Source organism: Lacerta agilis, chromosome 4, assembly GCF_009819535.1.
Source record: "Lacerta agilis isolate rLacAgi1 chromosome 4, rLacAgi1.pri, whole genome shotgun sequence".
NCBI lineage: Eukaryota > Metazoa > Chordata > Lepidosauria > Squamata > Lacertidae > Lacerta > Lacerta agilis.
This window is the reverse complement of record NC_046315.1, coordinates 35,758,010-35,769,526: the sequence shown is the minus strand read 5'-3', so window position 1 is coordinate 35,769,526 and position 11,517 is coordinate 35,758,010.

The window sequence follows — 11,517 nt, the reverse complement described above, 5'->3', positions numbered from 1 at the left end:
TCAGTCCTGTCCGACTCTTTGTTACCCCATGGATCAGAGCACGCCAGGCACTCCTGTCTTCCACTGCCTCCCGCAGTTTGGTCAGGCTCATGTTGGTGATACATGCCCTTATTGTGTGTGTTCACGCAACTGTTTGTGTCTCTGTAGTAGGAGTGTAGTAGCCAAAAGGATCTTCTGAATTTCCTTTATGATTTTTCTTTTAAAGGGGGGGGGGGATGAGGATCATCATCTGACTGTCATTTGTGAGAGAACACTCAAATTTTACCCACTTTCTCCAGAAGTTGCCTTACTTTTTAAAGGAGTGAAAAAGCATTGGACAAAAATCATTTTTGAGATGATTTTTTTTTAATTTTATCATTGTGTGTAACTATAAAAACAAAACAGGATCAGCACAATGAGGTTGGAATCCTTTATCTAATAAATAAATAAATAAATAAATAAATAAATAAATAAATAAATAAATAAATAAATAAATAAATAAATAAATAAGAAACCCATCCTCTGTAATCTCATTTCAGCTGCCCTACTTATTTCCAAAGCCTCGACAACACGCTTCTACCATTTCTTTTCTGTAAAGTAGTTCAAACTGGAGCAGCAGGATAAATAAAGCCAGGTTCTAATGTTTGTTGAAATGTGCTTAGTGGCTGTGGTTGCAAGTCTGCTTTGAAACAAATACTGAAGCACGCTCGCTCTGTTGCTTCTTTTTTCCCGAAGCTGATGCATGTAATAAAGCTAAACTGCAAAACTGTTCTGAATAGCTATACTCTGTTACAAGGATGGGGAACTGGAGTTCCTCCAAATGTTGTTGAACTATAACTCCCATCACCCCTGACTTTTTGCTGTGCTGGCTGGGGCTGATGCAGTATAGAAGCCAACAACATCTGGAGAGACACAGGCTACCCACCCCCCCTTCAGCACGAAAACAGGAGATCCTCCTACTGTAGCAGTAACAGTACAGCTGAAACAACAGTATTTCCCATGGTTTCCACAAAGATTTTCGAGGCTAGGTCTATGCTACTATTCCTTCTGATTAGCTAAAGCAAAAAACACAAAACACAAAACATGCAAAATAAGAGGACTCAAGCAAATGTGCATTGTTTATCCAGGTTGCAGAATTGTGTGGGATTTGGATTAGCTTGGCACAGCAGTTTGATTATGTTTTGTTTAGCACAGAGAACGCACAGCTCTGTTGGCCCCTCTGAGAGCAGAATGATGAACTGGATTGGTCTTTGGTCTGATCCTGCAGGGATCGCTTGATGTTCTTAATGTTCCCCTCTATTTTCATTTTCAAATCATCTGTCCAAACTGTTATGTTCCTCAGTGGTTAAAAATCAAAATACCAGTGTCTGTATTCTCTCTCTGAGATAGCAACATGCCAATATTGTTCAGAAAAATAGTGCAAGAGAAAGGGTTAGGTATCCCCTGCGGTCTTTATCACAATAACAGCCAATATAGCTGCATTTAGGATATATCTCGCAAATGTCATAGCAGAAAGTTTGACCTCTTTCTTGTAATTCCGCCCTTCCATCTTACTTTCAAAGATAAACATACGCACTTTGCTACCAACGGGACAAAATACACAAGACCGTGTATAACAAACATTCAGCTGAAGTTAAGTCTGATTGACAGTGCAATCCTATTTATGTCTAATTGGAAGTAGATATGCCTCTACAGTTTAGTTCAGTGGGGCTTATTCCCTGTAAATAATCCTAACTCCCATACCCTACCCTGTGCAACTTTATGGTGTGACAGGGCTACTGCCACATGTGCATTCTTGCTTTGCAGAGGGCAGCAGCCCTGGGGGGCAGAGACAGCTCCATCCAATTCAACTTGGTTCTCTGCGGTTCAGTGGAATTCAGTTACAAGAACTAAATTTCAATGGGCCAGAGCCCATCTTTGTATTCCTGCCATCCAAATCTATTAATGATAAAGCAGAGCTCAGGTTTCCGAAATACTGCACAGAAGTGAATTTTCTCTATCTTTCATCTGTTACCTCTTGAGCTTAGAAAATAATAGGCACCAGTGATCCCTATCTTAACTAAAGCCCTATGTCTCTGAGACACATAATGACTAATGTGTTGCTCGTTCACCTTAATTTAGGAGTGTTGGATTTGGGGGGGGGGGGGTGTCAGTGTTGAAGCTGAGCACATGAATTTTTGGTGTGATCTGGAGCAAACCTCTTGGCTGTTGCAATGAAGTCATTGCTTTATTAAACTTATGGAAGCAACTGGAAAATGCAAAGCCTTTATACAGAATCTGGATTGCATTCTGAGATGCCTGGGAAATTCTCAAGTGGCTTTACCTTTGAGAGATTACAGTTTTTCACCATCAAATGTATTACGTGGTTTCGTTGTCACTTCCAGAAAATACTTCATGTTCCTAATTCAGTAACCTGATCCCAGAGGCTCATTTTAAATATGTGTTAAACGCGACACTTTGGAAAAGAGCCCAGTCTCTGCAGACCGAACGCCACGTGTACTTTGCCAAAACATTTCAGGGTTTTATTTTCACCGAGGCACACATGACTGCTATGTCCACTATACTGACAAGTGATAGTGCCGGTTTCAGAGCTGGATCCTGCTGCAATGATATCTGTCACATTGCGAGGTTGAGAATGAATTCACAGGATGAATTTCATCCCAGACTGTGGGATCAACTTAAAACTGAATTACAGTGGAGCTCTTCTTTTTGCCACACTTGTATGCAGTACTGGTTTTTTTTTTGGCTCCCTACCCTTTATGATGGCAAAAAAGCACATACAGAAGGAGGGGGGAGATGAACTTCCAAATTAACTCTTAAGACTGTTTCACAACATTACAGATTTGATGCCAAAAACACATGCCCATGAGCACATACCTGCCACTCTCACAGCATGTGTTAAAACACACAAAAGATGTAAGTGATATACAGGCTGTAACTATTTTGCACGGGGGTTCCATTCCTGGCCCCCGCATGCATTGGGCAGAGTGTGCCCTGCCCCGTTCCTCCCCACCCACGTTCTGCCTTCTTCCATGTCCAAAAGGACGTGCGTGTTGGCAGCCGTACGTCAATTGGAAGTGCCAAATATGGTCACCTCCTGTGGTACAACATTACAGGGGCCAGTCTTCCCTACAGATAATAAATTTGAGGTGTAATTTTAAGGTAGGGATGGGAAACCTGAGGGTCACATTCTCTTGTGGGCACATGCCAATGGGGCAATGGATATGATACCTATATACAGTAAAGGTAAAAGGCAAAAGACCCCTGGAAGGTTAAGTCCAGACTATGAGGTGCAACACTCATCCTGCTTTTCAGGCCAAGGGAGCTAGCATTTGTACCCAGACAGCTTTCTGGGTCATGTGGTCTACATGACTAAATTGCTACTGGTGCAACGGAGGACTGTGACCCTTATACAGTAGGCTGCATTCCAGGCAAGCAAATATCAGAGTTGTTGTTACATACAATCCTCCACCCAGGCAAGCAAGAACCATGGAGTTTGGCCTCACCATCAGCCTGACAAAGACCAACAACCTGGGCTGGTAACCACATGCTTGATGTGGTTGACAGTTTTGTCTACCTGGGCTCCACCATAACCAGCAACCTGGATAAGACAGCTACAGCAATGGCTTGCCTCTCCAAAAGGGTGTGGGAGAATGTGATGCTAACAATCAATACCAAGATGAAGGTCTACCTGGCTTGCATGTCGAGCACACAGCTTTTTAGAAGTCAGCTGTGGGCAACTTACACTCGCCAGGAGCGACACCTCAATGTCTTCCATATACAGCGAAGCAGGAAGATTTTGGGCATCACATGGCAGCACAGATTCTCAAAGATGTACTCGCCCAAGCCCAAGTTCACACTTCTGCCTCAGTGATGTCTACGCTGGCTTGGACACAACTACAGAATGGAAGATGGCAGGATCTCAAAGGATGTGCTCTACAGGTGCTGCCTTCAGGTACCAGGCCTGTTGGCAGACTAACTCTGCATTACAAAGATGTTTGCAAATGTGACATGAAGGCTGGCTACGCGAACCCCACCCTGTAGGAATCCCTTGCAGATGACAACAGTGTCTGGAGACAGATATGTTGTGTATTTGCAGCAGTGACCAGAGGAGGAAGGCACCACATTGAGCCGCATGAAATGGAGGTATCTGAAGAAGTGTGCATGCACACGAAAGCTCATACCAGGAACAAACTCAGTTGGTCTCTAAGGTGCTACTAGAAAGAATTTTCGATTTTGTTTTGACTATGGCAGACCAACACGGCTACCCACCTGTAAGCAGAGGAGGAATGACTGCTTGGAGGAGCACAGAGAGAAGAAGCACCATGGTGTACCAATAGCAGCAAAACTGGGTGTCTTCATTTACCTCGGCTGCAACAAAACATGTCTCTCCTGCATTGGTCTCTACAGCCACAGCAGGTGCTGCAACCTTCCAATAGTTTGACTTCATCCCCAAAGGCACACTTCTCCATTGACTCCTGAGACAGACATGTTCTAATACTGTATGTACAATAATGTTGTTTTCAGGCTCTTTTTTAATGGTCAATATGACATGTCAGCACTGGCTGCACAGCTGTGATAGACTGAGTCATGTAAGGCTTGTTTTATCTGTTCTTCTCAATGCTGTGAATGCAAGTCAATAGTCAAAGGAGAGGAAGGGCTTTGATGTGGAATGAGTTAGTTCCAAATAAACATGCACTCAATTAGATAGGGCATCTTGGAAGAAATTGGATCCACTTTCTATGAGAATACAAAAACTGGAATGTGCTCTCTCTCTCTCTCTCTCTCTGTCGTGGAGACAAAGCTAAGAATGCAGTAGGATATCAGCTGTTGTCCGGATGAAATCTCACCCTCTCCTCCAGGCATCAAAAAAGAATCCCTGGCTTCTAGTGGCCTGCTCTTTATGTTCTCCTGACTCAGCCTGCTTGTGTTTTCCACAATTCCATGCAACTTCCTCCTCCTGCACCAGCTGTCCACCCAGCAGTGGAATAAAGTGATTGCCTTTCATTCTTAATGCATCCATCCTCAATCTCTATGCATATGCCGGTTTCTATATACCGTCATAAAATGTAAAACGAGAAAGAGTCAGAGGTAAGGATTAAGTAGGATAGCACATGTCATTTATACAATAGGCTGTATTAAATTGTCATTAAATAGGTTGACAAACTATTATCTTCCAAATCCTCTAACTGAAGCCTGCTGTATGGCAAAGTCTAGAAAGTAGCAATTATAACTACAAAAAATGCTGTACTGCTATATTACTGTGTAACTAAAGCTATGGACAGCAATCATGGGGATTTACTATACATATTTTCATTTAACGTGTAGTTTGGGTCTCGCTTCCCTTGACACCACAAGGAAAGAAGTATGAATGTATAGTCTGAAGGTGAATGAGGCCAATATCTTGCTGAAATTAAGCAAGTCTGGGGCTGGTCACATTGGAAGAAATGCAGGAGATGTATGGGGGGGGAGTTGTCTGACTATACATAATGTGTAATAACATACCATATAGGTATACAGAGAGCCAGTGTGGTATAGTGGTTAAGAGTGGTAGACTTGTAATCTGGGGAACCGGGTTCGTGTCTCCACTCCTCCACATGCAGCTGCTGGGTGACCTTGGGCTAGTCACACTTCTCTGAAGTCTCTCAGCCCCACTCACCTCACAGAGTGTTTGTTGTGGGGAAGGAAGGGAAAGGAGAATGTTAGCCGCTTTGAGACTCCTTTGGGTAGTGAAAAGCGGGATATCAAATCCAAACTCTTCTTCTTCTACAATATATCAAGTTACAGGTAGGTAGCCGTGTTGGTCTGCCATGCACACGAAAGCTCATACCAAGAACAAACTTAGTTGGTCTCTAAGGTGCTACTGGAAGGAATTTTATTTGTTTTTGTTTTTAATTTTGTTTTGTATACAATATAAATGTGTATTTGGGTATATAATGTGTAAGAAAAAATGTTGTCACATTGCCAATAGGCATCCAGGTCAACTGTAGTGTGATGACAGAGGAGGAAGCGGCAAATAAGCGAGCACACAAATGGCCCAGGTGGCAGGTGGCACAGACAAACAAGAGGAACAGTCAGGGCAGGGCAAGGCAGCTCCTCAACAGCCTCGCACTGACAGCGCCATTTGGTACTCATCAGCATTGGAGGCCGAGGAGGAAGGAAGTGGAAGCAAAGCAGACAGTTGCATGAGAGCTGCTTAGCCCTGTCCTCCCCCTTTGCCTGGACTTTGGTTTGTAGGACAAATTATGCTGATAGGTGGCAGGGAAGGGCAAGCAAAGCTGCTGGGATCGGGAGTAGGACCCTCTTGTAAGTGTGCTTAGTATTGCAGCCTTAAAGGTAAACATAAAGGGACTCCTGACCATTAGGTCCAGTCATGTCCGACTCTGGGGTTGCAGCGCTCATCTTGCTTTATTGGCCAAGGGAGCCAGCGTACAGCTTCCGGGTCATGTGGCCAGCATGACAAAGCCGCTTCTGGCGAACCAGAGCAGCGCACAGAAATGCCATTTACCTTCCCCGCTGGAGCCGTGCCTATTTATCTACTTGCACTTTGACGTGCTTTCGAACTGCTAGGTGGGTAGGAGCTGGGACTGAGTAACGGGAGCTCATCCCATTGCGGGAATTCAAACCGCCGACCTTCTGATCGGCAAGCCCTAGGCTCTGTGGTTTAACTCACAGCGCCACCCCCATCCCTATTGCAGCCTTAGGACATTAAAAAAAAACACCACCTGGAGGGCAAGCATGAGCGAGAGGACTAAATGCCTCTTTTGCCTGGTACATAGTCATTTATTTAAAAGAATTTATAAACTGCTGAATATTTTACAAAACCCCTGAGCTTTTGATGGCCTCTGCAGGCTTTGCTTGCTTCAGAAAGGCTGGTAGATCATCATTGCATGCATGTGATTTGGGCTTTAGGCTGCAATCCTGACCCCACTCACCCCATTGAACTCTGTATTGACTAGGCATGTTGGGTATTGCCCTGTTGAACCTTTGGTTTGTACAAATAGTAAAAAAATTCTCCCAGCATTATAATACCCCTTGCAAGTAACAGATGTACTTTTTATGCTTCAAACACAGGGGGTGGGGGTGGGGAGAGAACTCTATATACTCCATAGCACAAAATCCAATGAATGCTCACACACTGCTTCTGTCATAAGAATCTATGGAGTTCACGTCAATCCCATTTATAGGCAATGTTTCACTTTGCTTTTAAAGCCACTGAGGTCAATCAGAGGACAGCTCAGGTGCCTGGAGCAGGAACGAGTGCAAGGCCCCATTAACCCAAAGCAAATCCATAACTCTGCAGCTCTGAAAATCAGAATTTTTCAGGAACAGAAATGCTGCTTTACAAGAGATGTGGACCAGGAAAGCATCTGGTGAGATGTGTCATCTGTGATAAAAGTGTAACAAATTGTTTTCACCTCCCAAGTGTTCCTTTATTTTTCAGGTAGGTACTTCTATCGCCTACACACACAATGCCGCCAAACCGCAAGAAGAGAAGTTGCACTTTGTAGGAACATGGGAACCTGCTGTTTACTGACTCAGTTTGTTGATCCATTTAGCTCAGTATGGTCTGTACTGACAGCTAGGAGTTTTCTAGGGTCTCTCCCAGCCCTATCCCAAGATGTCAGGGATGGTACCTGGAACCCTTTGAAGGTAAAACATGCCCTTTACCATATATAAACAGTCACTTTTCCCTCATCTTGCACATTGTTCTAACCATCCCTCAGCATATCTCATTCTCTGATTGGTTTTATTTTTTAACCAAGTCTGTCCCTCCCTAACTCTCTTCTCAAGCATGCTGGAGGGAAAATGCACTGCAATGATCAGGAAGCTAGGCTTGAATGAAGGATTGAAATCTTCACACAGATGAAGCTTAATAATGACTTCACCCTAGGTGTAGCTAATACACTGGCTGTAGTCAATGAGGCTCCTTCAGGAGGAATTACAGGTTATAACGGTAGAATGAATGAATGAATGAATGAATGTATGTATGTATGTCAAACTATTGTTTCCTGCTGTAATTGAGCCTGAGGAAGCCTTAGTTTCATGAGGTCCCTCTTCCACTTTCTCAGTTTTGCAGTGACACCCTTCTGCCAACAAACCACGGTGGCATGTGTGTGCTTGTGTGTTTATTTGGAGGTGTTTACCTCATATGCAGGGCTTTTTTTTCAGCCAGAGCTCACCAGAACTCAATGTTGGCACCTCTCAGGTGGGCTCCATTGCTATTATAAGAGAACAAGGAAAGTGTTCATGGAGAATTCCGAAACCTCTTTTTCTAGAAAAAAATAGCACTACTCATATGCATAGCTGTCAACTTTTCCCTTTTCTTGCGAGGAATCCTATTCGGAATAAGGGAATTTCCCTTTAAAAAAAGGGGAAAGTTGACAGCTATTCTCATATGAGTCCACAACTGCCACTGGAGTGGTTAGGTTCACACACAACTTTACTACTTCAGTGACCTATAATGATTAGGGCAATTCTTCAACTGCAACCACCAATGTTTTCTGGATCCTCTAATTATATTGGGTGTTATCCGTTGAAGTGATACTCAAAGTAGACCCCCTTGAAATCAATAGACTTAAGTCTTGATTTCAAGGAATCTGCTCTACAACTTTGTATGGCTGTCACCCAAAGATAATTAAAACAATTATTTCCCATTGAATTGGAGTGTGATTGTACTCTTCTAACTTGAAAGTAAACAACAAAACAAGGAAACAAAGCAAACAGAACAGAGAAGAAGATTTTAGTAACTATTGCAACAGTCTTGTTCCATTTCTTTTGAGATCACCTCCTATAGAACTAAATTGCAACACAGTGTTGCTGCCTTATTTTGAATGTATTTTTACATGATTAGTAGAGCTTATTAGCAAACCTCTTGACTTCCTGCCAATAAAGCTCTTGGGAACTATGCAAGGGGAAGAGTAATCAGCTCATATTCACCAGGGATCATATCTCAGATGAAGATCAATGTGATATTTTAATTTCACGCTCCCTCTTCAGGGAGTTTCTATTATGGATGGATTGCACATGTTTGACTGTGGGGGGGGGGAGAGATTTCCAAACTAGTCAAACCAGTCTAGAAATCTCGTTTGTTTTCTTTTTTAATGTTTTAACCTCACAGGTACATTTGGAAGTGATGGTAAATTTAAAATGACTTTAATATTTTTGGAGGGGGCATAAACTCTTCTTCTGAACAATCACCATGCTTGGCTCCTTACACCAGAGGAGCTTTTGAAAATGGTAGATTCTCTTTACAAACAGCACACTACTAAGAAAAGACAGGAAGAGAGAAGGGAAATTTGGACCGATGGCTTCACCAACTCACTGCCATCTAAAATATAGATTTGAGCACTTACTAATTAAGCATTATTTTCTAAAGCGTAAGAAGACTTGTAGGGGAAAACAGCCTAGTATTTCCCAATCTCAGCAGTCAGGCAATCTTACTTTGGTTTCGAAACCACAAAGTAGCACTGAGTCAAACAGGGCAAAATCAGCAGACAACTTTTTGACGTAAATGAGTCTTTCCCATTAGCCGTCTCTTGTTCCAGTTACAAGACCTAGAAATTAAAGGTATAGTGAGAAAAGGGTAGTGAGGAAAGGGTAGTTTTAAAACCTCAGCCCCGAATGCTTTTGAAAGAGCAGTTTCTCAACACTTGTCCTAGCTAACCTGGGGCACCCCTCCCAGCTAACCAAACTAGAAGTGGCATTAATTGCATCCAGGAATGCAAGTTTGTGTGTGTGTGTGTGTGTGTAGGACCGGTGCTAGGGCTTCTTGCGCCCTAGGAGAACCACCTTCTGGCACCCCCCGCCCCCCGCCAAAGCCTGCTTTAGCAGGAGGTGGGAGGTGGAGAGGTAAGCAGCAGTTTCTCCGCTGTAGTGGAGAGCTGCTGCTCGCCCGTCCCGCCCCCCGCCCCTGCCAAAGCCTGTTTTAGCGGGAGCCGGGGGGGTTGGAGAGGCAAGCAGCAGTTTCTCCGCTGTAGTGGAGAGCTGCTGCTTGCCCACCCTGCCCCCCGCCAAAGCCTGCTTTAGCGGGAGCGGGGTGGTGGTGGTATAGGGGGCAAGCAGCACCTCTCCGCTAAAGCGGAGAAGCTGCTGCTAGCCCGTCCCGCCCAAGCCTGGCCAGCGCCCCCTCCATTTTGGCGCCCTAGGCAATTGCCTAGTTTTCCTAAATGGACGCGCCTGCCCTGTGTGTGTGTGTGTGTGTGTGTGTGTGTGTGTGGTTTGTTATGCAAACAGCCTTTGTGGGAAGCAGCTGAGCAGCCTTCGGATTGGAGGTGGGAAGGGAGAGTTTAATCCTTTCTATCCCAGGCAAGGTCCTGTAAAAAAAAGGGGGGGCTTTCTGAAGCCATTTTCATTTCAAGGTAAGCCTCAACTGATGCCAGTGGAACAGCTGTTTGGACATCCATTGTATTCATGCAATTAACATAAAATATGATTAATGTCAAATCTAAACCCTCAGCTGCTTTTTGAAATCTTCCATTACCCACCCAGTTCACACAGCTCTGCCAACTACCCACACCCTAAACCTTCAAAACTGACCTATTATCTATGTCACCTGTCTGTTTTTAAAACATAGTGTGCTTTATTAATGAATCTGGAAGGCAAAACGGCTTGCCTTGAGCCTTGGAAATCACATGCTGTTCCAACGTTCTGTTGCATTTACAGGATGTGACGATCATCATTTGCTGGGCATGGGAAGATCACATCACAGATCTCTGCTAGACTGCTTTACTGATGCACTGCTAAGATTGCCACGTGCCCCATGCTAGCATTCCATAAGTACCTATGCATACCATTGAGAGGTTCATTAGACGGCTTAATGACTGAACAAAACACTTGATGTGAGCTACAAGCTGCCTGCAAAGGAGAACTCCGGAAAAGTATTCCACCGATGAAAGCTGCTCTTGAGCAGCGTGCAGTTATTTTACAAAATTTTGATACCACTTGATTGCAAGAAAGCCTCCAAGTGGCTTACAGAAATATGAAGTATTTTGATTTTTAAAAAACAGTTAAGATTGATATTTAATTCTAATTTAGAGAAGCCATTGCGGTTTCTGATTTGATCCTAGAATGTCCCACTTCTCCTTAGGATGTCCCTATTTTCATTGAAGAAATGTTGGAGGGTATGGCGTTATCTGACCCCCAAACCATCCTGTATAGGGAGGGTTTTTAAATGTTTAATCTTTTATTATGTTTTTATATATGTTGGAAGCTGCCCCAAGTGGCTGGGGCAACTCAGTAAGATGTCTGGGGGTATAAATAGTAAAATTATCATTATGGAATGGGACGTCCCTATTTTCATCAGAGAAATGTTGGAGGGTATGTTGCAAGTGCAGAGTCCGTATTATGCGGCATCTGTAACAGTACCAGTTCCACAGAATAAAGCTGTCAAGTGGGCATATGTGAGGCGAGGAGATCCTGCAACTACAGAACACAGTCTATCAGGACAGTTACATCTGTGACAAGACAGATTAGTTCTCCTAGTGGTTAAATGACTAAGCCCTTAATGATATATTCTTGGCTCCCTACTCCAGTTTT